The sequence below is a fragment of the Protopterus annectens genome, chromosome 1.part0 (genome assembly GCF_019279795.1).
Source record: "Protopterus annectens isolate FY-2018-M chromosome 1.part0, PAN1.0, whole genome shotgun sequence".
In the NCBI taxonomy this organism is placed as follows: domain Eukaryota; kingdom Metazoa; phylum Chordata; order Ceratodontiformes; family Protopteridae; genus Protopterus; species Protopterus annectens.
Genome location: NC_056725.1, coordinates 232,671,904 through 232,697,912, shown reverse-complemented (window position 1 = coordinate 232,697,912; position 26,009 = coordinate 232,671,904). Strand labels below are relative to the sequence as shown.

Below are 26,009 nucleotides of genomic sequence, written 5' to 3'. Positions count from 1 at the left end.
GGGAGATTGGTGATAATCAGGTAAGGAGTATGGTAAGTGGGTAGAGCTGAGAAAGAATTAGAAATAGGAGGGAGAGAAATGGAGTTTTAAAAGGCATATCCATGATTTAGTTTCAGGTCAGAACTAATTAAAGGGTAAAAATGTATTTAAAGATAGTAGAAGTAATCAGGATTGACTGAAGAAGTTTTCTAAAGTGAATGACTGAAAGAGTTAAAATTAGGTAAGGCTCAGGAGGTGTCGGGAGTGGGTGTTACAGTTAATGGAGATGTGGGTACGAGTAGAGGACAGGGGATGTCTATTGGCTAGTGTAGAGGCAGAGCAAAGCAGGTTTAGCTATAAAGGAAATAATATCAGTGGTGGGTTTGAATGGGGGTAGTGTGGGGGAGAAGAGGAGCAGGATGAGCCACAAAAACTGGACCAGGCCAGCTTCCAAGAAAGCAATCCCGAAAACCAAGCTCAGTCAATTCCAGGTCAGTGTATTGCAGTATCTTCCTAATAACAACAAATCTTGTGCTACTAATCTAGTTGAGTGTGGTGAAAAGGACCAACACTTCTATAGGGAAAAAACAATACATGTATGGGCTGCAGGTACATAGGTAAAGTTTTTCTAAGAGAAATAAAGGAGTTTTAAGTAATTGACATAGGAGTACAATCGAAAGAGAAAAAAATGGGGTAGGGGCCAGTAGTGTGCACGCTTACAGTAAAAGGCTAACGCAAAATGTCTTCAGTTTAGAGGACAGATTAAATACAACTCTAACATGCACTAATTTAACTGAAAGCAGTATAGCATTCCACCAATGCAGGGTCTCACAGTTCAGGGCAACCAGACAGCCTTTGGTTTGCTGGTGGTTGGCCAGGACACAGAATAAAACTTTTGCTGAGGAGACTGGAAATAAAAAGGAAAATGAGGTAAATATTAGATCTGAAGTTTTAAAACAGTCTGATTACCAAGTAACTAAGATAGAGGATGCAGGGGAGGTGCAGCATACCTTGTAAGAAACAGCACAATTCTATGAGTGACACAAAATGCAAGGATAGCAGAGAGAACAAACAAACAAAATGTAAATGCAGTCGATACCAATCTATTATAGCATGCACTTCAATATTATGCATTTTTATAAAGGTTATGAAGAGAAAACAGTAACTACTAAGATGCTACACACAATTTAATAGTCTTCACTCAAAGTTGGAATATCAACAGTGATATTACACAGAAACATAGATTCACTTGTATCCCTCGGATGTTACAGTAAGTTCTACTCTAATTGAATAACAGGTTACTGATCTAAAAGTACAGATAGCAGGTGACAATATTCATATTAGTGGATAAAGCAGCATTGCACCTGTTACTTAATGCTATGAGTATGAAATCCATACCAGCTCAACAAAACACTCATATGCAGGGCAAATAGAGTAAAGCAAAAACAACAACAACAACAACAAAAAACTTTTGAAATATATGTCCAGAAAATAAGTGACCAAATAGAGCTGTTACCAACTAAAAATATGCATAAAAAAACAGACCATGTGTGAAATTTCACAAAAATAGCAATACGAATTACAAACAAAAACAATGCCAGGTAGTACTTACATGCAAGCACACTACTGGGGATTCCTATGAAGCAAAGGCAGAAAAGCTAAGTCAAAAAAGTTATTAGATATTTAGCTACCACTGGACATTAAACACATTTGAAAATGGAAGACAGAAAACCTGGCTGCCCCACTTTTCCAACAAGATGTGAAATACTCAGACTCTGATGTTGCGAGTTTTCTGTCTTACTCAATACCAGAACCATATAATCTATTGATGGTTACTGCTTAGATTATTTTTTTTTTGTTTGCTTGGTTGGTTTGCTTTGTTTTTTTACTTAAAATCAAGTGCAAATATGTATTATCATTTCTTTTTGCAGTGATTATATATTTTTTATTTAAAGTAGGCTTTTTTATTATAAAATACATATTTATTTCTTTAGTTTAGCTTCTTCATTAGAACTATAGTTTAGTAAAGATGTAGTTGCATTTCCTCTATGCTAAGCCTCTGCCAGGTACTTTCTGATTCTTTATCATGTGGTTTTGCATTTTGAAGCAGTAGGGGAAATAAACCACTTATAGTAAACAGTCATGTATTCTGTAGTCTGCGGCAGATTTCAACACATAAAATGACACAGACTGCAACACAAGCAGTCAGTCATACAGTCAGACAATGCAAACTTAAATAATGTAATGTGTTTGTATTCAAATGAAAGGTAGCAAAAGAGGAATGGAACATGATAAGATTCCTAGTAAAGTGTATAATGCTAGGCATACAATATAATAACACAAGTATGACACTGTAATAAATTGCTGTCTGTTATGAGATGATCACTTTTAGGAAGAAATCTAGAAGTGTATGAATCAGTGCAATGATAACCTATAGTAAAGGATGTTTGTGTTATACTTCAACTGAATTAGTGCTGGAATGAAAAATGTCGTTGAACTGACTGGACATCTTGTCAAGGCAGTAAGTCTACCTGTATTTAGAACTGTGTACTGCATAGAGTACCTGATGGGGAACCATACTACCTGAAGTACTGAGTTCCATATACACCTAGGGCTGTACTACAGTCTTCAGTAGTCAAAAGGAGAACCTGGGGCTATGGACATGTACAGTTTGGCATGGTGTAAGCCGTCCCCCAATCTCCTAGGGATGGCTCACAGTGTTCACTTTTCAAAAATAGATTTAATTCCTTGGTGGGCTTGTGGCCCTGCCAGTCATTCTCTCTTTTCAAATGGGGAGCATGCAGGTATAATGGTCATAGTAACTTACAGGTGGTACTCCTGTGCCTGACAGCCTTATTGCCATGATGCTTCACCTATATGTCAGACCTGGCTACCTGCTGACAATACTGGGTCTGAAATACAGGTGGAACTGTTGTGCCAGAGACAATCAGCCAGATGCAGCTGCCTCACCAAGTCTTTGGTAAGTTTGGACTATTCTCAGAATAAGTAATGAGACTCAGTAAAGAACGTTATAGAATATCAGTACCTGTTCTTCACATAGTGAGACTTCTTGCAATTCTATACCTCAAAATATTGAACAACATAACCCTCCTTCCCTTATAAGATCATCAGAAGGTACCATCAGATGACACAGATGTAGGAAGCTAACTGAGCTTAGCATACAGTATAAATACCCATTTTTTTTAAAACTTAATAAACATAGTTCCATTAGAGTAACTAAGGTAAAAGGCCACATATTATAGAATAAGAAAACCAACTTTACATAACTATTGCCTTAGTTCTGCAAAAAAGTGATAAATAAGTGATAAAAACTTTTGCTATTAATCTTTAAATTTCCGTGTCAAAGCCAAGGAAATCAGTGTGCTGATGAGTGAAATATATGTGATATGTCTACACCTGAGAAACAGGTCATCCTGTGGAAAGACTTACATAATAGCCATTTCTAAAAGAACAACAGGAAGATGCAATTTACCATATAACAGTCAGATAATAATGTTAGCAGTATAAAGAAGAAGTTTAACCTTAATAACATTTTTCTGAAAACTATTAACAAGACATTCAGCAACCTGAATAGACAAGTGATCGAAAAATATATTTCAGTAAACCATTGCTGAAATATTCATCTTATGTTTGCAATAACCCTAATTGTGCCAAAGGTATTTGTTGTCTATCTCTGAGAAAACAATCAAGAAGAGAAGATGAAAATACATTCTGTCAAATTCTTAAGCATATTATTATCTGTGAGAACAGACAGACAGGTTGTATCTTGTTTCTTTGGAAAATGAAACCTAAGTTATTGTTTGTACATATAATAAGGTGAAAAGGTCTGAAGCTATTCAAAGAAATGTAAAAATGTACCTTAAATAGACAGATAAAAAAATGCACCAGTGGCAGCATGGTGTAGATATGTGCTAAACTATTTAATTCAAAAATGTAACATTTTAAATAGAATAACAAAGCCCTGGAGCATACTGCAGACAGATAATTATATTCAGTGACATGGTACATTTTAGAATATACACTGGAGCTGAATGATTCGACCTCTTTAATCAAACCAAAAAAAAAATACTCTGCTTCTTTCTTATTTTTGTAACTCTTTTCTCAAAAATCAGTCTTTCTGAAATCCTAGTCCTTTTTTATTTTTTTTTCTTTCTTTTTTTTTTTTTTTTGTTTTATTTTGTTGTTTTATGCAAAGTTGTTACACATTTAGAATTTTCACACATAAGCTGGTATTCAGAGTCATTTGTGCAAATGCGGTAGGGGTATCCCTACGAATGAGCGCAGCGAAGGTGAGATTAATAGAAACCATTTACGCTAATGTAAAATACTTTAACTATAATGAGATGCAAATAAGAAACTTTGTGTAGTGGCATATGCGAATGAGGTGTTCTTGCAATTCATAATCTAGTATCCACATCCCTTGTTAAATGAGGGGATTTGCCTTTCATATCTGAATTGCAGTACATGAACTTTCCCCCAGCCATCCCTTCAGTAAGTTGCCCAAGTATGCAGAACCGCTTCACCAGCACACAGGTGAATTATTTCCACCAGCAATCTCTTCAATAGCTTGTCTAAGTATGTATTAGCACTAAAATGACACAAAATAAAATTTCCCAGTGATCACTTCAGCAGTTTGTCCAGGTATGCATAAGCATCAAAATGAAATATTTCCCCACTAATCCCTTCAATAGTTTATCCAAAAAAGGAAACACTTCTCCACTGATCACTTCAGCAATATGTCTAAATATGCACAAGCACTGAAATGAAACACTTCCCTCACTGATCCATTCAGCTGCATGTCCAAGTGTGAGCAAGCATCAGAATTAAACATCTCCCATAGATCCCTTCAGCAGTTTGTCCAAGTATGAACAAGCACCAAAATGAATCACTTCTCCCACCGACCCTTCAATATTATGCCCGAGTATGAACAAGCACTAAACTGAAACAATTCCCTTCAGTAGTATGTCTAAGTATGCAGAAGTCCAAAAGAAAGCATTTCCCCAAGTGACCCCTTCCATTGTATGTCCAATTATGCACAAGTCCCGACAGGAAACATTTCCTCAAGTGAACCCTTTTGTAATATCTTCAAGTATAAACAAACATCAAAATAAAACATTTCCCCACCAGTCCCTTCAGTAGGATGTTCAAATATGCACAAACACTTTGCTGACTCCAGATGAAACATTTCTCCCAATGATCCCTTCGGTAATCTGCTCATGTATGCACAAGCACATCCATGTCACCAAATGAAACATTTCCCCATATATACCCGAGCATTTCACTGACTCCAAATTAAATCTTTTCCCAAAGACCCATTCAGTAGTCTGCGTATGTATGCACAAGCACAGTCTTGACACCAAATTAACCATTTCCCCCATTGACCCCTTCAGTTTTCTGCCCATGCATGCACAAGCACATTCCAGACACTAGATGAAATGTTTTCGGTTCGCCTCATGGCTCTGTATTCTTCTGTATTCTCCTGTTAAATTGCTGTCTACTATCATAAGTTCAGTGCCATTTACATGTTTGGTATGCAAACTATGTCATTATGGATTCATCTATATGAATCCTACTTATATGTAAATGTATAGTGCCGCTTATCTGAGTATTAGCTGCCCCCCATCACTTATGCCTTAAGCATATTGGGCTTTTGTGATCATAAGAAGGTATATTTATGAAAAGGTCTCTGCATTTATGTATTCATCCTGAAAGTCTGTGATTTGCATAACCATGTAGTGCTGCTATTAATGGTTTACTGCTACAAAAATGTGAAGCTGTGGGCAATAAATACCAGCCATAAAATTAAAATCATTGATTTTTTTTGTTGACAAACAATTAAAATCCAATATATTTTCAAGCTTTGTTAACTTAATACTCTAATTATAACTGACTTAACATTTAAACAGATTTAAACAAAATATCATGATACAATTTATCACTGCAGATCAAAATTTCTTTCTAGGCTACGTATTCCTATTGTTAATTCAATTGACTGCACTTTAAAGTGCATTGTCACACTGTCCTTTGCAAATGTAATTAACAGACCCTTAGAGATGACAGCAATCTCTTTACCATATCCAATATCAGATCTTACAGTTTGCTGAAAAAAATGCCTTATTTTTGCAATTAATTCTGTTGATAAGGATAGTCCCTTGAACATTTTCTTGAATCCAAAAACTGCTGACATGACATCATGAAAGACTGACTCCATTGCACCTCACTACCTGCATTAGTATATAAGCTAGGATTTTTCCATGTTAAGTGCAGCAGTACAGGAGAGGAGCTTTTTTAACATAGGAAGACAAGGTATCAGTTATGTCGCTCAGGTGGAACACCCTACATTGAAAATTAAAACATCTGATGGTTTATTAGTGAAGGCAGAATGAACGTAAGTAGTTGTTCCTCTACAGAGGTATATAGTGCTTTTAGGTGATCAGAATGTTTTGTTGTCATTTGTAAATCATTGTTAACATCACAGTTAACATTGTCTGTGAGTTTGGTTATATGAAAAAAAATGAATCAGTAGAGAAACTAAAACATCAAAAACATGCTATAGTCTTAGTTTTATTTTTATGCTGCTTACAGCTTAATATTGGGATTCCCAGAAATACAATTAACTGTAAGATGAGAAGTACAGCAATGCATTTTAAAATAAAAATGTTAATAAATAAACATACTCCCATTATATCATTGACTGCCTTTCTATAAACTGTCATATTCGATTAATACTACATAATGCATTTGCTGTTACCAGTAAAGGGACTGATTCCTAACAGTCCGAGGTTACACAGTGGACAGCTTGGTTACACAGTGTAGAACCTTGACCCTCCTTCCATACTACCCCTAACCTGACATTCAAACCAGAAATGAGATTGTTCTGGGAGGTGGTGTGTGCCCATATCAATGCCCCATATTGAATAGCTGGGATTCCCACTACATCAGGAGCATACTTCCTCTATGGTACTAAATATCTTAACCTATTCCTTCCATAGTGCAGGCCAACTAAAGAACTCAGTGGAACCACAGAGGCTGCAGCAGTTGCCTGGCACTGCAGCTCTACCTATATGGTGGACAGGATCTACTTCATAACATTGAATTTCATAACATTGAGACCAAAATATCTAAATCCCAAAAAACTGAAATCCCAAAACATTGAAAACTCAGAACATCGAAAGTGTGCTTCATAACATTGAAAACTACATTACATATGTAAATAACATCCTCTCTACCTATAACAGCACCTAACTAGCAAACACACTTTCTACTACGTTTCTGCAGGGGGGCAAGCTCCCGTGCACCCCCAATGTGGTGGAAAAAGTTAATTCCTAACTTCAGTGTATGGTGATTGTGATAGTGTGAGGTTAAGAAATTAACTTTTCCACTGTAGTGCGCTCTTGGAGTTGGTATATTTAATTTACGGTGTGTGTGGGGGGCATAACCACTCACACGGGGGTGCAGGGGGGCTTGCCCCCCTGCAGAAATCTAGTAGAAAGTGTGTTTGTTATTTAGGTAGTGTTGTAGGTGGAGGAGATCTTATTTACTTATGCAATGTACTTTTCAATGTTATGAAGCACACTTTCAATGTTTTGGGTTTTCAGTGTTTTGAATTTTTGATGCTATAGTCTCAATGGTATGGTCTCAATGTTATGAAATTCAACTTTATGAAATTTCAATGTTATGAAGTAGACTCAGTGGACAGAGCATCTGTCCACAGTACCATTGCTGCCATACAGGTGGCGCTCAAGCCCTCTAGGCCATTATGGAGAGCAGCACAGCCTGTATGATGAACAGGATGATAAATGCATGAAAGACAGCACTCATACCATGTATTCATGCGTTATTTCTGTTCATGGATGGGGGAGGATGTGTATAGAGTTCCTTTGCAAGGGTTACACATACACGCTACATTTATAACAGCAGAAACAATGCTTGATGCTCAGTTGTATATTGATTTACTACTATTTTATGAATTGCTATCTCATTCATACTGTTCAGGTGTATGTGAATACTATCCAAAGTTACTTGTTTCAGTATCAGTTAGGTACACCTCAAAGATTAGCTCATCTTCTATTAGTTATTAGTTTGATGACATCAATAATTTACTTGATTGTCCAAATGCCAGATTATTTGCATAATATGGTTAATACACTACCTACTGATTTCTTTAAATAATTCTGTAGGGCAGTCTAAACAGTGAAAAGTACTGAAGTTTAATTGCTATATACATAAACATAAGACCAGAATTGATTAAAGAAGATTGTAAGGCTTACTTGGCTGTCTTTTTTTTTTTAGCTGAGATAGCTTCAGCTTAGCTTTGAAGGTTTTTGTAGGTCATCATCTTAAAATCTCAAAACCAGCATACAAATGGCTGTCAGTACTTATTTTGTGTTGAAAACTTTACAAACAGTAGAAGCTTCAAAGTGATAGCTCTCATAATTTAATCTTACTTTAAATTGCAGTTTTAGTTTGTTTTCTGATCAGGCTGCAAACTTGCATGTGGAATCAGTGATTATTCATTGTCTGGAAATAATTTGATGTTGCTGCAAAGGGTGGATAATATTGGTTGGATTTATAGCTACTTTCTATTTGCTTCTTTCGCTTTATCTCTTTAGCTTAAACATATTTTTTAAAATGTTTTCATGTCACTTAATTCTGCTGTAATTATGTTGTGATTATGTAAAGCTGGCTTTCTGATTCTAAAATATGTAATTTCTACTTTAGTTAGATCAGTTGAGCTGTATTTATTAAGTTTAATAAACTTGAGTTTGCATCTACTGTATGTTGTGCAGCTACTCGATTACTTCTTCATTCTGTATTATCTGGTGGCACCTTCTGAGGATGTCATAAAGATGGCAAACATGTAATTCAGTCGCTTGAGGTACTGAATTGAAAGGAATCATGTTATAGCAGTATCAGGCTAGAGATTCTATAATGTTTTATATTAATGAAAGTCATTACCTTTTCTGAGTATAGCCTGATTTTTACTTCAGGACTTTGTGAATCCACTCACTCTGGACATTACCTGGTGCAGCAGCTCCACCTGTTTATCAGATCCAGCATTATCATCAGAGAACAGGGTCTGACACACAGGTGTGGTTGCATGGCTGCAGGGCAGTATAGCCATCATATCTGAATTCTCCCCATCCACGATGAGGATGGGCTTGTAGGACCAATAACCCACCAGGGGACTAAATCTACTTTTGAAAACAGGACACTGTGAGTTGTCCCTACAGACATTTGTGTGATGGCTTATACTATACCAAACTGTATATGTGAATGGTTCCAGGCTCTCTGACTCTGGCTCTTGAAACCTGCAGTCCCTCGCCACATGTATGTGAAATTCAGTGTGTAGGCAGTTTGGCTTCCCACTAGCTACTACTTGGAGTACCTAGTCCCGCAGACAACTCTTCCACTCTTCCATTCCAGCACTAGTCCAAAGAATAACACATACAAACATACTTCCTTACAGGCTATCATTGAGATGTTTCACATACCCCTAGTTTTCTCCCCAAAAGTGATCATCATTATTTATTGCAGTGTAACTTATGTCAAGCACTAAACATTTTACTAGGAGTGCTAGTCTGCTCTATGTTGCTTTTGTTACTTTTTATTTGAATATCAATGCATTTAGTTATTTATTGATTTATTGTCAGCATGCCAGATTTATTGACTGATGAACTGATGGTGCTACAATCACTGCCACTTTGTTGAAAATGGCTGCAGACTATGGAATAGAAGCCTATCTGCCACAAACTGTTCACCCCTTCTATTGCATTCATTCATTCATTCATTTATTTATTTATTTACATTTGTTAACTGGGTAATGTCCAACTGGGTTGAAAAAAAAAACATTTTCAGCAGAGACCCGGGGAGAAAAGCAACACAACAAAAAGTACATTATTAAGGCATAAGCAGTAAAAAGTTTAAGTAGTAAATTCCAAACAATATGTAAATGAGCTTATCAAAAATATTATAGCAAAATATAATAACAGAATAGAATATAAACATGCATGTTTCAGGCATGCAGGGATACTATTTTTTTTTACAATATATATGAACAGGGCTTTTTTTGGGCCAGTATGGCATACCGGCACCTCTGCTGCTCTGTTTCTTAAAAAAAAAAAACTCTCGTTTTTAAGGGTGTTCTTTAAGAACACCTTTTGCATCTTCAGCATCTGTGTGATATGCGACCGATCATTTACACCTTCCTGGTCCGCGCGTGTGGAATTTGAAATCCTGAAGATGTTTGGACTGTGGACCATGACTGGACAAGTGAGTGGTAGGTATGCGTGTGTGTTTAAGTTTTTATGAGGACTGTGTGAGTGTGTGCAAGAAATAGGTAGGCAGGTGTGTGTGTGTGTGTGTGTGTGTGTGTGTGTGTGTGTGTGTGTGTGTGTGTGTGTGTGTGTGTGTGTGTGTGTAAGAATGCCTTTCCTATCCTTGTTAATCTTGGCTATGAGCGCATAGCACTGTTGGTTAATCTGGCTGCTCATGTCTTGACAGCAGTAAAGATTTCTTTATAATACAAATATCAAATGAAATAGCTAATGGTGTGTTGTTTCAGGGTGGTCATAATATTATACAATCTATTAAAATAGTACTATCCCATTAACAGCTGTAAGGTAGATAAATTGCTGTTAATATATTGGGATGTGACTATATAAACATTTACAAAATAAAATGAGTTGTAATTGTGAAATAATGTCTGTGGCTGGAATTCATAAAGATTGTCTGTTTCTAGGAACACATTGATCTCATATATCACAAAACAGCAGCATCCCAAGTTAGAGTCTGCACTGGCAGAAATTATCTGGGGAAATAATCCATCTGCTGTGGCTTTACACAATTCACACTCACTATAGCTTCAATATCGAACATGTGAATGCATGAAAAATTGCATCCAAGTCTTACAGATGTACTCTGTTACACTCTAAACAGAAGATCTGACACTAGCAGGGGAATCAGTTTGGTTAGGGTGGGTTAAGATGTGTTGGAATATATGGTTACAGGCATTGTCTTGCCAATGATATTGTGTCATGGCCACTGTCATTCTCCCCTATACTGTTCACTATAATTCTTTACTGGTATTGCTGAGGCAGTAATAACCTACAGGATATTTACTAACTTAAGATGCATTTTGCCATGATGATAAGAGTTTTATAAGGAGCATTTTCAGTGAATTTCTTAACTGTTTGGAAGACTGAATGATTTAGCATAGAGATACCTCCTGTTTCTGGGAGGGTTGGACAAGTCTTCGTTGATTACTGTATGGAGGATATTCTGTGTTCATGGAATGTACTTCAAACAGCTGTCCTATATAAACCAGAAGGCTGGATGAAAATTTGACAAAAGGTGCTATATTATGGAGAAATGTGTGCCATTTCTTTCAGGTGCTTGTTTTAAGAAATGTTCTTGAACCCTTTGTGGACTCCATAGTCATGTTGTCAGAAAGTAGGACTGATGGACAGGAAGGCTGAAAGGACATTGCTTACAAGAATGGAAGGATGATCCAGTGTTTTAGTAGCAGCTGGAAGAATGGTTTTGAAGCATATTCCTTGAGGAACCCCTTACACCTGCACTTATCTCCACATAATTTCCCCAAGTGAAAGGGACAGCCATCGTCATGCAAACTCAAAAAGTGGTACTTCACTGCTTTGACTCTTGATGTCTGGGTCCATATCTAGGCTTTAGAGTTATGTTAATGCTGTTATCCAATGTTGTCGTGTTACTCAAAAGGCATTTGTACACTGGTTTGCTTTTATGAGTCATTAAAACATACATAAGGGAAAGTTATACCACTGCTGCTGGATACAAATACTTTGTTATGCATTGTTTACACCTTTTTGCTCAGAAACATGTTCATGGGGAAAACATCCTTAAGACAATAATCAGACCAGATCAGATCTGCAAGGTATCTAGTAGTTGATAACAAAACCATTCATATGCTGTCACTAAAAAAATAAAAAAATAAACTTTTTTTCCATGAAGACATTTTTCATCAGTAGGAAGTTTTTTGAGTTAGTCTGTCTGAGCTCTCATGGCTAATTTACCTTTTCTTTGCTTGACTTTTGTTTCCTTTGAAGTGATTATTTAAGATAACATGTAGCTGATAATGTCTGGATGTGTCCTGGATGTTAACTACTGTGTGATCTGTGCAGGAGACTACTGCATTGGTTGTTGTTTCATGCCCTGGACAAGCTGGAAACTATTATTCTGCTGAAACTGGATGTGAGGTGATGTATTGTGGCCCTTATCAATTGTTTCCCATCCATAACACAGGAGAGCCATATATTACCATGATACTTTGTGGGCACAAGGCAGAGCAACACAGCCAAGATGGGAAACAACACACACACACACACACACACACACACACACACACACACACACACACACACACACACACACACACACACATACACTCACTCACCTATGGCACATGCAACTATAGGTAGTTTGGTGTAGCAACAATTCACCAAGCCATGGCTTTAGATGTGGGAAGAAATTAGAGTACCTATCAAAACCTGACATGGGTAAAAGAGGGTATATAAGCTGTACATAGAAGGTACCCTGGCTGAAAACTGCATTGGAAAACTGAGTACCATGAGGCAAGAATACTAACCCTTGCACTTACCTCATCCATCAGCTATCTGGTTTAGCTGCCCCTGCAATATGTTTAAAGTTAAATGTTATAGTGGGGTTTTTTTATAGTTTTTAAAGTAGCGTCTCTTAAATGTAACTTCAAAACATTCAAGAAATTTATCTTAAACTATGTAAGATTTCACAAGATATATACATACAAATATTATATATATATATATATATATATATATATATATATATATATATATGTTTTATGCCTTTCGGCTTTTCTGGGTTAGGGGTCGCCACAGTGGAACTCTGGTCCGCTAATCATTGGCAGTAGAGTTTTACATGCTGGCTTGCCGGGCCTAATGCACAACCTTCAACAAAGGAATGCCCATTCACGCATGTTGCCACACAGAAGACGCTCTAAGTGAGAATCGAAAGGGCAACGTCTAATTGTGAGGTGACAATGCTACCACAGCACCACCACTGCAGTCTATAATATATATATCTATATATATATATATATATATATATATATATATATATATATATATATATATATATATATATATACACACACACATATACATACACACATACACACACATGTATATCTATATGTGTGTGTGTGTGTGTGTGTGTGTGTGTGTGTGTGTGTGTGTGTGTGTGTGTGTGTGTGTTTTTGTGTGAGTGAGTGAAATAACCAGATTTTCACAGGATGTCAAGATTTTAGTCTCACATCCGGGGTCTGTTTCTCATAAAACTGATTTTCTGGCATTCTCTGGCAAATCACTGAGGATTAAGACAGCAAATAATGGCAGATATTTGAGCTCTAGACCTCACATCCTTCAGAAAGTTCATACCAATGCAAACCTTGTTGTTCTATCAACTTTCTAAATTTGTAAGAGCAATGTTTAAAAGATGTCAATATTATTGGTCATGTGTCCCCCCCAGTATGTGTGTCTTTGTCCAGATTTCTTGCTCTAAAAGGTTGAGAGGTATGGGAGAAGGTCTAAGAGGGAGATAGAGCTATATGTGTGTGTAATACCTCTCAACTGTACAGATTTTCACAGAATGTCCAGATTTGTGCCTTATATTTTTGGTCTGTTCCTCAAAAAAATTGTTTTTTTTTTTTTGAGAAATCACTGGGATGATCTAAGGATTAAAGTTACTAACTAATGGCATGCATATGATTTAGTTTCAGACTTCATATATTTTAGAAAATGCATTCTAACAGAAATCCTGTTATTCTAGCAACTTTCTGAAATTATAAGAGCAATATTTAAAATGTCTCCCTAGTTTTGATCCTTTGTCCCCCCATTATGACAGGCTTTGCCCAGACTTCTTGTACTAATAGGTTGAGAGGTATGGTGTGTGTGTGTGTGTGTGTGTGTGTGTGTGTGTGTGTGTGTGTGTGTGTGTGTGTGTGTGTGTGTGTGTGTAAGAGATAGGCAGCATACCCCCCAACTGTCCAGGTTTTTGCAGAATGTCCAGACCTTTACCCCATATTTTTGTTTCTTCCTCATAAAAGATTGAAGTTGCTAAATGATGACAGATATTTTAGGTTTAGACTTCATATCCTTTAGAAAAATGCATACTAACACAAATCCTGTTATTCTAGCAATTTTCTAAGTTCATGAGAGAAATATTTATAATCTTTTCCTATTTATTTTAGACTTTGTCCAGATTTCTTGCATTAAAAGTTTGAGGTGTATGTATGAAATGCCCTAGTTAGGGTTAGCAGGTGGTTAGTAATTTGCTTAGGCTCAAGCCCCGTACCTCAACTACAGGAAACAAGAGCCTGAATCCTCTACCCAAAATATGCCACTGTTTTGCTTACAAATGGTATCACTGTTGTTGTGTTTAGAGTGTTAAAACAGTGTTAGTAGCACAGCAGGTAGTATGCTTTTTGATGCAGAAGGCTGTGGCTTCTATTCTCACAGCATGTAGATGGATTTCTGATACTATGCTGGATTTTAAGAGGGTGGGATGCTGCAGTCCTGAGTATGTCCTCCTTCGGATAAGATGCCTAGTAACCATGAACCTGTTTTAGTTTGCCATCCATTCCAATTTGCAATATTACCAGCTTATCATCTTTAATGTAACATAGGCAATTTATTCTTCAAGGGCAACAGGCAGTGATTTTGTAGATGAAATGTTTGAATATACATTTTTTTGCGAGCAGCAATCTTTTCATTAATTACAGTCAGATTTCTTTAATGTCGAATTATTCAGATGACTTTTGCTTCTGCAGAGATTGTGCATATTGACGGATATTGGTGGGTTATAATGAAGAAGGTTGAGTGGCCTTTTATGGTTGAAATGTTCTGAATTCGGTAGTTTTGGCATTATTGGCTCATATGTTTTCTTTCTTTGCTTATGGCTATAAATTTAAAACATGCTCTAACAAATGGTAATGTATTAATCAAGGGGTATAATTTAATTACTATATATTATAATTTAATACAATCAGGAAGGTGAATCAAAGAAATTGTGTATGGTCCTAAACATGTGTGTAAGGGGTTTATAATTTGAAAACAGCCCAAAGATAAACTTAATCTGCCACTGGCCAGATGCATTTTCTTTGAATGTGGGCTTCAATGCTGTTTCAATTAATGTGAGTTTCAGAGTCACAGAAGTTTTAATCCTATGTCTGTTTTCATTGTGAGACTGTATTGCTTTGTTTAGCAAACATCTATCAGTGTTTGTGCTGGAAAATTTGAAATAAAAGTTTTAAATTAAATCCAAATATCTGTAATCATTGTAGAAGTAAAGCAGAAAGCAGTATGCACGCTAAGAGTTTTGAACAGTGTTTATGGCAACTGGGGAGAAATAGCCAAATAATGGAACACTGGAATGGTTGCGTGGGGGGGGGCTGAGGTGAAGGGGTGACCCAAATGCAACATATGTGTACCACCACCTGTTTGTTTACAAAAAAAGCACTGTATATGAGGTACATAAGTCATGTAGCTTTATAAGGTGAGTCACTTCTGAAAGACCAAAATTGGTCATGTAGTTTTACAAGTTAGGTCATCTGAAGGAACAAAGATTAATAAAGATAAGACAGATAGTGGGATAGCACTATGTGGGATGAACACTATTTGGGCTAATGTGAGAGAAGAGTGGGGAAAAAAACAGGACAAATATTAGTTGGGAGTCATACAGGGGCATAGCCAATTATCATTTAAATAGTCTTTCAGGGTAGTTTTAAATGTCGACAGGTTGGGGTTTTAGTTATCTGTTGAGGAAGGGTGTTACAATCTTTGGCTATTTTATGGAAGTAGAAGGAGTCTCTGTGATAGTTGAAAGACTGGGTTACTTTTAGCATTAGTTTGTTGGATGCCTGAGGTGTCTACAGTTTGTGTTTGGCTGGACTAAGTTTGACAGAGCTGGGAAGTTGGTAGGGTTGAATATGATTTTATGGGTTAGTAAAAGTTGTTTTAGTAATAATAGGTTGGGAAGTTCTAGCCAGTTCAGCTGTCGGAGATCAGTGAAGTGGTGTGTTCTGTGGGGTTGGTTGGTGACCAGCTTAGCTATTCTGTTATAGCAGGAGTCTAATTTATTTAGGTCATTTTTTGATAGATTAGTAAAGATGTCAGAGGAGTGTAGCAGAGTGGATAGCAAGTGGGATCTTGCAGTAGCTTGTTGTGTAAGGTAAGGTTTAACCCTGTATAGGGCGCCTAGTTTAGAATGGATGTTTCTGATGGTCAGATAGATGTGTTTATCAAATTTTAGTGAGTCATTTATGGTTACCCCTAGCAGCTTGGTCTGATTGGTGGGTTAAATTTTTGTGCCATTGTTAGATAGTATGGAAAGGGATTAGGTAGTGGATTTGGAAGATTTATTAGAGAAATTATGAGACTGGTCTTATTTGGATTTAGTGTGAGTTGGTGGCTGGTGAGGTACTTTTCAATGTCTTGGAACGATGACTGCATTTTGTGTTGGAGTTCTTGTGGGGAGTGGGCTGAGTAGATAAGGGAGGAGTCATCTGCATATTGTATGATGGTGGCATGTTGGGTGGCAGTATATAGGTTCTTGGCAAATATTATGAAGAGAAGGGGCCCAAGTATGGAGCCTTGTGGTACCCCCATGGTGACTGGTAATAGTGGGTAGAGGCTGTTTGCCCATTTAGTGGACTGTTGACGGTCAGATAGATAACTGTGAAACCATGTTAGGGGTGTGGTATTGAGACTGTAAGTGGCAAGTTTGTTGAGGAGCAGCTGATAAGGACACTGTGTCAAAAGCTTTTAACATATCTAAAAACATGGCTGAGACTCATTGTCCTTCATTTTTGAGGTGGTGAATGGTCTCTGTAAAGGTTATAAGGGCTGAGTTAGTACTGTGTTTAGGCCTGAAGCCATGCTGGGTGCTGGAAAGTAGGTTGTTGGTAGTGAGGTGAGTCATGAGTTGCTGGTGGATACATTTCTCTAGAATTTTGGCAACTCAGGACACTTGACTTGACTCGACTTGGAATCAGGAAGCGCTTGCTGAGCTACTCAGCATACAGGGATCTATATCACATTGTCGAATCTTTAAACGTTCAAACGTCATATGGTCGACAGCATATGATTGAACTTTTAAAAGTTAGAACATTTTAATGGAGATATCCGTACAGAGCAGAATGGGAAGATTTCCCTTTCTGCACTGTAGTGCGATCTCGGAGTTGCTTTATTTAAAGAGTGGGGGGGCAGATGGAGTGTGCAGGGGAGCTTGCCCCCCTGCTTAAACTGTTCAGGTAGGGTTTTTTTCTTTGTTTTTTTTTTTTTTTACATTTTCGAACTTTTCAAAGTTCGATCATATGGTGTTGACTATATGACATTCAAACTTTTAAAAGTTCGATCATATGGTGTCGACCATATGACGTCTGAACTTTTAAAAGTTCGATTATGTAATATAGATGAGCATACAGGAGATACAAACCCAAGTTTATTAAACTTAATAGATATAATTTGTATGAAGAAACTAAAGCAAAAGTTACACATTTTAGAACCAGAAAGCCTACTTTACATGAAAATGGTTTAATTACTTCAAAAATGAAATTATACAAAAGCATCATTGTATGTGAACTTTAACAGTGAATGTAGAAGAGAAGGAATATGAAGAGATAATTAGAATGTATGCATTATGGTATCCTGGTTTAAAAGATGTTTGCCCTTTAAAACCTGTACTAAAGAAAAGAGGTTTACATCATTAATTATGTGATCTTAATACATATTTAGATGTCTGACTTGTGTATGGCTTTTCAAATTATTTAAAAAGTGTTTTTAATGGGAAAGCTTGTGACTGTTTATATTAGTTTTTGTTGTTATTAGCATTGCTGTTTTTATTTTTATCTTTAACTGTGGTGGCAGTGCTCTAAGCACGCTGTGCTGTATTTGACAGATGTAGGCACTTTCAGTTTCATATTCTCACTTTGGAACCACATGTAATTTGAACTATTTGTTAAAGCTGTATAAAACACAGAGCTAAGCAAAGGTACATCATTGCTTGTCGAAATCAGTCCCGCAGGCAATCTAGGCCAAATTATTTACTGTTTACCTGGTTTTGAAGCTTGAACCATTTTTTTTATTTACATTTATTACTTTACCCCAAATCTATACCTTAACTTGGAGCCAACATGTTGCTATCATCTTCTCTTACTCACCCACTAAACTGACCTTATAGCTAAGATAGACTAGAATGTTAAATTCATATGGTTAACTTAATGTTCAAACTTTAATCAATCTACTTCTGTTATTTTATTGAACTTATATTTTAAAGGCAGGACCTAAAACACTATTCTTTTCTCAAATTCTCTTTTTCTTTGCTGACACACCTTACACCCTTGGCAAAAACTGTGCATCCACCAGCTAGTCTACCCTCTGTTGTCAGCCTTATAGCCCCTGGTATACTCAGGCGATCTTAAGAACTAACTGATGCTCACAGATGATGATATTTTACTTAACTAGGCACTGTCAGTTTGTGAAAGATGCAAGTGCCAAGCCAAATCTGAGGCCACTCTCTCACAAACTCATAGTATTAGCATCACTTTTACTCATTTACACCACACTCACACATATCTACACTAAATTATCATATGCTGAGGTACAAAAAAATGGGTACATGCAAGGCACAACATAAACTAAGCACCAGAACACTGATTAGTGACAGTACACTTGAGAGTCACCAGAAAAATAGCACATCCTAGACCAATTACACCAAGGCTATCTTCAAACACAAATAGAAAGCAACTAGTGATTGATGAATCCATAGTTAGTTACACAGATTCTACACTCATGAAGCTGGATAAAAGCAAGGTGACAGGCCAAGACTGATGATATTGCAAGGCCCCTTAGGATCCATAAACAAGAGAAACATGAGTATGGCATGGTGGTTGCCAATGCTAGGGTAAACAACCTAGCACACTCAAACCTGGAGGATATGGAAAGAGTCATGACAGAGCTCTCCATGCATGTCACAAATTCAGAAAAGAACATAAAATGGAGAGGAATCCTTCCATTACCAAAAACAGATGCCATGGTATAAAGAAAAGGATGATTGGGTTTAACAATTGACTAGTGACTGGTGAAATTCTAGGGGGCTCCAGTATGTGTTAGCATGGAAGAGATGCTTGACAACTATTCTTGCTTTAGCAAGAATGGTTTGTACTTCGCCTTTCAAAGCTTCCACTAACTGATGAAAGCTTTTGCTGTTCTTATTGTACTTTTTTAGGCAAGGTCCAGCTGATGGACCTCCCAACCTAACTTACAAAACAAGTCAACCATTGAAGCAAATCAAGGTGGCTCTATTTAATGCTAGACGTCTAAACAACAGATTGATGGACTTTGAGGCCTTTCTGTATTTGGAGGAGATCCATGTATGTATTGTTACAGAAATCTGGCATAAGTGCTCAGAGATCACTCCTTCTTCACCTGGGTTTTGTGCATTTAAATTTGATGGAAACTGTGGTGGCGTATCCATATTTGTTAGAGACAACATACAGAGTCAAACCACTTGAAACAAGATCAGCTATCAGATTATAGCATGCTATAGAATCCCTTGTATGTCTCCAGAAACTCAGAATATTCCTAGATATTCTTGATGAACTCTCCATGACTAGGAATGCTGTTATCCTAGGTAACTTTAACTACCTAATGATTAACTGATGGACATATACCACCAATGCAGAATATGCACAGCAGTTCTTAGATTTTATAAACAAAAACTTCTTGGACAAGATTGTAATACACCTGACCTGGTCATATCAAACTGGACAGCTGTATGCACCATCCGCATGGCATCCCCCTCACAGAATCCTCAAGGGTATGCCCCTCACAGATCAGGTCAAACCACAAGCTAGTAACCTTCTACATCAAAATCTCCAAATCATAAGAAACAGATACCGGAGACTACAAGGACTTAAAACATATACATTTCCTACAGTTATGTGACAAAGTGTCTAAAGTCGAGTATAACAATTTTGTCTATAATGTTGATACTGCAAAGAAATATACATAAAAGTTCTATTCATACTTGGACTGTTAGATCCAAGCAAGTGGGGAGGTTTAAAATCAAACCAGTGTGGTGGTCCTCAGGTATTAATAAATTATTTAATAAAAGGAAGAAAGTTTTAGCAAATATAACAGAACAAAATGGCCCACAAATTAAGGATAACATTAAACAGATAGATAAGAAACTAAAAATGACTAAAGAAAAAGAAAGGCATCCCATGAACTCAGACTAGCTAAAGAAGCCAAAGACAACTACAGATCCTTATTTAGTTATGTCATAAAAATAATAAATAGCAACCAACATTGCTCTGACCATATTCATAATACTGTCAACTACTCCTATCAAATGTATATTGCCAACATACTGTCAAATAAATGCGGTGGTGGTGCTGCAGTAGCATTGTCGCCTCACAGTAAGACGAAGTCCTGTTCAATTCTCAGCTAGAGCGTCTTCTGTGTGGAGACATGCATGAATGGGCGTACCTTCGTTGAAGGTTGTGCGTCAGGGCTGGCAACTCGGCACGTAAAAATCTACTGCCAATCATTAGCGGACCGGAGTTCCGCTGTGGCGACCCCTAACCGGGAAAAGCCGAAAGACACAACAACAACTGTCAAATAAATTTAGTACCAACTTCACCCCAGGGGCATCTATAACAACCCCCCTTATCCATAAAGAAATCAAGATACCAATCTTTATGAAGGAGGATGTAATGAAGGTAGTCTCCTAAGCAAAGAATTCTATATGCAAGGGACCTAATAATATGCCCGATTGCCTAATCAATAGCACTAAGCAAGCAGTGGCAGACTCACTCCTCAGCCTCTTCAATCTGAGTCTAAAAACTGGATTTGTCCCACGAGAGAGCACACAACTGTTGTGATGCCACTCCACAAGGGTGGCACCACCACAGACCCTGGTAATTACAGACTCATAAGCTTAACACATTTTCTAAGCAAAGTTATGGAACATATAGCTGATCTAATTAACTATGATATCAAAAATGCTCTCAGAATCGACCCCCAGCAGTTTGAATTTGTTAGGGTACTGCCTTTCTAATAAACCATGTGAACTTCTTTGAGACAGTTAGACTGTGGACAAGCAGTCCATACTGCTTTTCTTGACCTTGTTAAGGCATTCAGAACCATACCACATGCTGTATAATAAACACATGGATGGAGTTTCATATTGACCCTTACATGGTTAGACAGATAGTGAGCTGGCTTAGAGACAAGAGTCACAAAGTAAGAGTAGGTGATGCATCGACTGAGGATGAAGATGACTAGTGGAGTTCTACAGGTATCTGTGCTGGAATCTTGGCTGTTCAGCACCTACTTTTCAGATCTCTACTTATCATAGGCACCGGAAGCTGTTGAAGACTGGGGGACAGAGGGTGAGAGGGGTACTTAGTGATTTAAAAAGGGCAATTTTTTTAAAAACTATTTACTACCACAGCATAGGTTTACTTAGAAGACATTTTAAGCTTAGCCAATTTTCCTTTTGGTGCTTGAATTAACATCTCCTGATTGGTCTTACCTATTCCATGGCTGATAATTGTACATTAGCGCTATTGAGAATAACTGTTATCATACCATAGACAATTTGAAGAGAGTGGGGACCCATGTAAGGGATGCAGCATTTAGGAACTGCCTCTAGCATGAGGGGCAATCCTGGAGTACATTTTCTATTGCCCATCCTTAGATCCAAGTTGCATTTGAATATGGACAGGGATGAGCTTCAGTTTACTTGACTGGGTGGTCTGTAACCCCCTGCCACTCCGGCAGCAGCCCCTTCCCCAGCCACTTGAGTGTTCCTTTACTTGGATATTTCTCCTTAGTTACCATAAACTGTTCAAACCTGTCAGTGTGCCTACTGTTTTCTTATTTACTTCTACAGTGATTACAGAAATTGAAATAAAATAACACAAACACTGAAACAAACAATACAGTCTTGCAAAGAAAACAGACTTAGCATGAGCAGTAAACTTCTCTGCCCTTGAAACTCACATTCATTTAACGGGCATGAAAACCCACATTCATTTTGCATCTGACTAGTGGAAGACTAAGCTTACCTCTGAGCTGTTTTCAAACCACAGGCTCCCTATACATTTTTAGGGCCATGCATACATGTATACGTTCTTTGATTCACCTTCCTGATTGAATTGAGTTATATTCCTTGTATAATACAGCACCACTTCTTAGAATGAGTTTTAAATTTGTAGTTTTGAATAGTCTTCTAGTAAGCAATGAAACAAAAAGTATGAACAATAATGACAAAACTAACAATTTCATAAAATTTCAACCATAAACGGCCACTCAAACTTCTATTATTACAATCCACCAGTATCAGTAAACATGCAAAATCTCTGAGTAAAGTCATCTAAATAATTCCACATTAAAGAGATCTGTAACTAAAGAAGAGGTTGCTGCTAACAAACAACTTTATATTTCATTGTTTCATCAACAAATAAATTGCATGTTCCCCTTGAAGAATAAATTGCCTATGTTACAGTAAAAAATGATACGCTAGTAATATTGCAATAGTGAATGGATGGCAAACTGATAACAGGTTCATAATTACTAGGTAACTCCAAAAGAGGACATTCATAGGACTGCAGCATCCACTCTCTTTAAAATACAACACAGTACAGTATGAGAGATCCATCTATATACTGTGGGAGTAGAACCCACAGCCTTCTGCATCAAAAAATAAATATACTACCTGTTGTGCCACCAACAATACAAGCAGCCTTGGTATAAGCAGAACTAAACTTCTCTTCCCCTGAAGCTCTCAACTCCTTGTAAAATCCTCACTCATCTCCTTGAATCACAAGTGGTGGTATGGGTAGAGAATTCAGGCTTGTTTCCTGTACCAAAGGTACAGGCTTTGAGCCTGAGTAACACCAACCACCAGGTATACCTAACTGAGACACGCACATGCACACTATTAAATACTTACTGTGCCTATTGAATAACAAGTTAACAATCTGCACTTACTGTTCCTACTGAATAACAAGTTAACAATTTGCACTACCTAAAGTTGTTCATGTGTGCTCCTGGATGCCTAGGCAGTCTAATCAGCTTTTCTCTTCCTCCTTAACTCACCAGCATATCTCAGTTATGGAATGTCATACATTTACAGCCTACACTCATTGAACACCATTTTCTGAAAAAAAAATCAAGTTAAAAATATAATGCAAGCAAATATAACTATTTTAAAGCTTGTAACCTCAGAATGATATTTGTCTTTACGGTTGCACAAAGTGTCATTTCTTGAAAACTGCACACCCTAAACACTTGTCATAACACATGTATTGGCCAGACAAGAACATTCACTTTTTGCTTACTGCTTGTTTATTAAGATAGTTAAAAAAATATGAAAAATATGCTAACTTAGCTATATAAGTAATACTAAATGAAATATCTCTAAAGATGCACAATTTACTGTGCAAATATAAATGACAGATTTCATCAGCACACTCTACTTACTGTTTCACTTGATGCCATGCGATGATTTGTAAGTTACTTGCTTTTGAAAATACTGACTACAGATACGAATATTGCATATACTCATAATTATTGACAAGCAAATAGCAAAATGTCCAGTTTATTGTACTGTAAGTGAACATTCCCTCTTATTTACAAAGCCCTGTAGAACGTGCAGGATTAGTCTAAGAGCTATTTTCGGCAATATGGCCGACGTGCGATCCAGGAACGAGCTCCCGGGATGTGCACGTGAGCTCTTAGACTAATCCTGCACGGACTGACCTCCTGTATGCAAATTACCCTCATGTGCAGGTGAAAAACATGCAAATGAGGGTAATATGTGATCCAGGAAGCTGGCAGCTGTCCATGCAGGATGAGTGCAGTGTGCAGAAATGTACTTGGTTAGTAACCGAGTACATCTCTGCAATCTACAAAACGGAGCTATGACAGCTCCAAATAAAGGCTGTATATCATTGAGGAAGCATGCCAATGGCCATGTAAAAGGCCATTGACATTGTAAACTGTTTAAAAAAAAATAAACAACTTTTATTTATTTTTGCCGACATCGCCTGTTTAAGCACAGGGCAACGGTGCGCAAATGGGATCGGGGGGGGGTAATAAAATAAACCTAAAATAAGCATTCTAACTAAAATCAGTATTCTGCATGCAAGTGAGTGGCAGGCAGAAGAAAACCTGGCCAGTGAGTAATGGTTGCTAAGGGGGGAGGCTCAGTGTGGGACATATAGCTATGCATTAGCAAGCAATCCTATGCAAATGAGGGAAAGGTTAGTGAATCTCAGATTTTCCCAGGGTGTGAGGCAGATCCCAAGAGTGTAAGAGTATAAATAACTGGGTGCAAGACTAGGAAATAGGTGACATCATGGGGTGTGTGTCAGGCATACTGTAAGTGGACTGGAGACCAGTTGTTCGGGATTGCTCCTATCTTAGCACAGCTAAGCTAGGGGTGTGTCTAAACCTGCCTAGCATTCTTTACAAAGTGTACATGGGTGTGTGCACCACGCACCGGGTTTTACAGGAAGAAAAAGGAAGTTAAACTAGGAAAAAGCAGCTCTGTGCACATGTGAGCACTCCATTTGCGCGGCGCACACGCGGGCTTAAACAGGGAGGCAATGGGAAGGGAAAACAGCAGTAGGAAGGTAATCAAGGAGAACTAGCTTAGCTGATAGGTGAAATGTATCAGAATCAGCCAGTTACACAGGCAGCAGACCAGCCCAGCACACCACGATAAACTATGCAAACACCTTTCCCCCTTGTTTTTCCCAAAAATTCTGCACCACCGGTGTATACAGACGGGGAAATTTTACAAAAGGAAAGCAAGAGAAAAATGTTAGGGGCTACTTTTGCTACCATAAACCAGCATGTGCAAGAGGCTGAGGGTGGTAAGGATGTGAATGCTGCTGAGCAACCCATAGTGAGGAGACGGAGAAGAGTGTACAGACCCAGGGTAACCTACCAAGGGCTACATGAGATGCAGGTAGTGGAGTGCTATAGGCTGGACAGGGACCTCCTACAGCAAATTGTTGAGCTGTACCGGCCATGCCTGACATACAGAACTAAAAGAGGGGAACCCATCCCTGTGGATACCAGGGTATGTGCAGGCCTAAGAATACTAGCTACAGGTACCTTCCAAAGGCCAAATGGTGATATGATGGGGATTTCACAGGCATCAGAATCCAGGGAACTCCACCAGTTCCTGGATGCCATGTCAGCACATGTCAGTGAGCACTTATATTTCCCCATCACCCTTGAGGTGTTGGCCAGCAATATGCATCTCTTCCACCAAAGAGCAGAATACCCTGAGGTAGTGGGTGCAATAGACGTCATGCACATATGCATTAAAGCACCACCAGGTGAGCTGGGTAGGGTCTACATCAACCACGTGGCTTCCCATCCATCAACTGCCAGGTCTTGTGTGATGCCCAGGGCATAATAATGAATGTGTGTACTGGCTGCCTTGTAAGCTACCACCATTCCCACATCTGGCATCTGATGCAGCTGTACCAGACATTTGCCAGTGGGGACATCCCACATGGTCACCTAGTTGGGGATGCAGGATAAGCACTGAAGCCATGGCTGATGACACCCATCAGAAATGCACACACGCCCAAACAAGAACTCCATAATGAGGCACATGCACAAAAACGAATCGTAATAGAGCATGTGTTTGGCATGCTCAAGTCATGGTTCTAGTGCCTAGACACATCCGGTGGAGCCTTGCAGTACTCACCGACTACTTGTACCCAAATTGTCCTTGTATGTACCATGCTACACAATATGATCTTGTGGAAACAGCTGCAGCAGGAACAGCATGGGGCAGGGCCACACAGTCCCCCACCAGTGCCATGATCTCCACAGGCACAGAGTGACTCGGAGGAGGAACAACCTGAGCCTGCTCCAGTAGGCAGAAGGAGGCATGCCCAGTATGCCCTG

General features: G+C 38.1%; 1 protein-coding gene across 2 annotated transcripts in view; it reads left to right on the top strand.

The window, feature by feature from the left end:
- The window catches only part of NMBR (neuromedin B receptor), a 1,115,605-nt gene that overhangs the window by 318,043 nt on the left and 771,553 nt on the right, over positions 1–26,009 (top strand). The window lies entirely within an intron of this gene.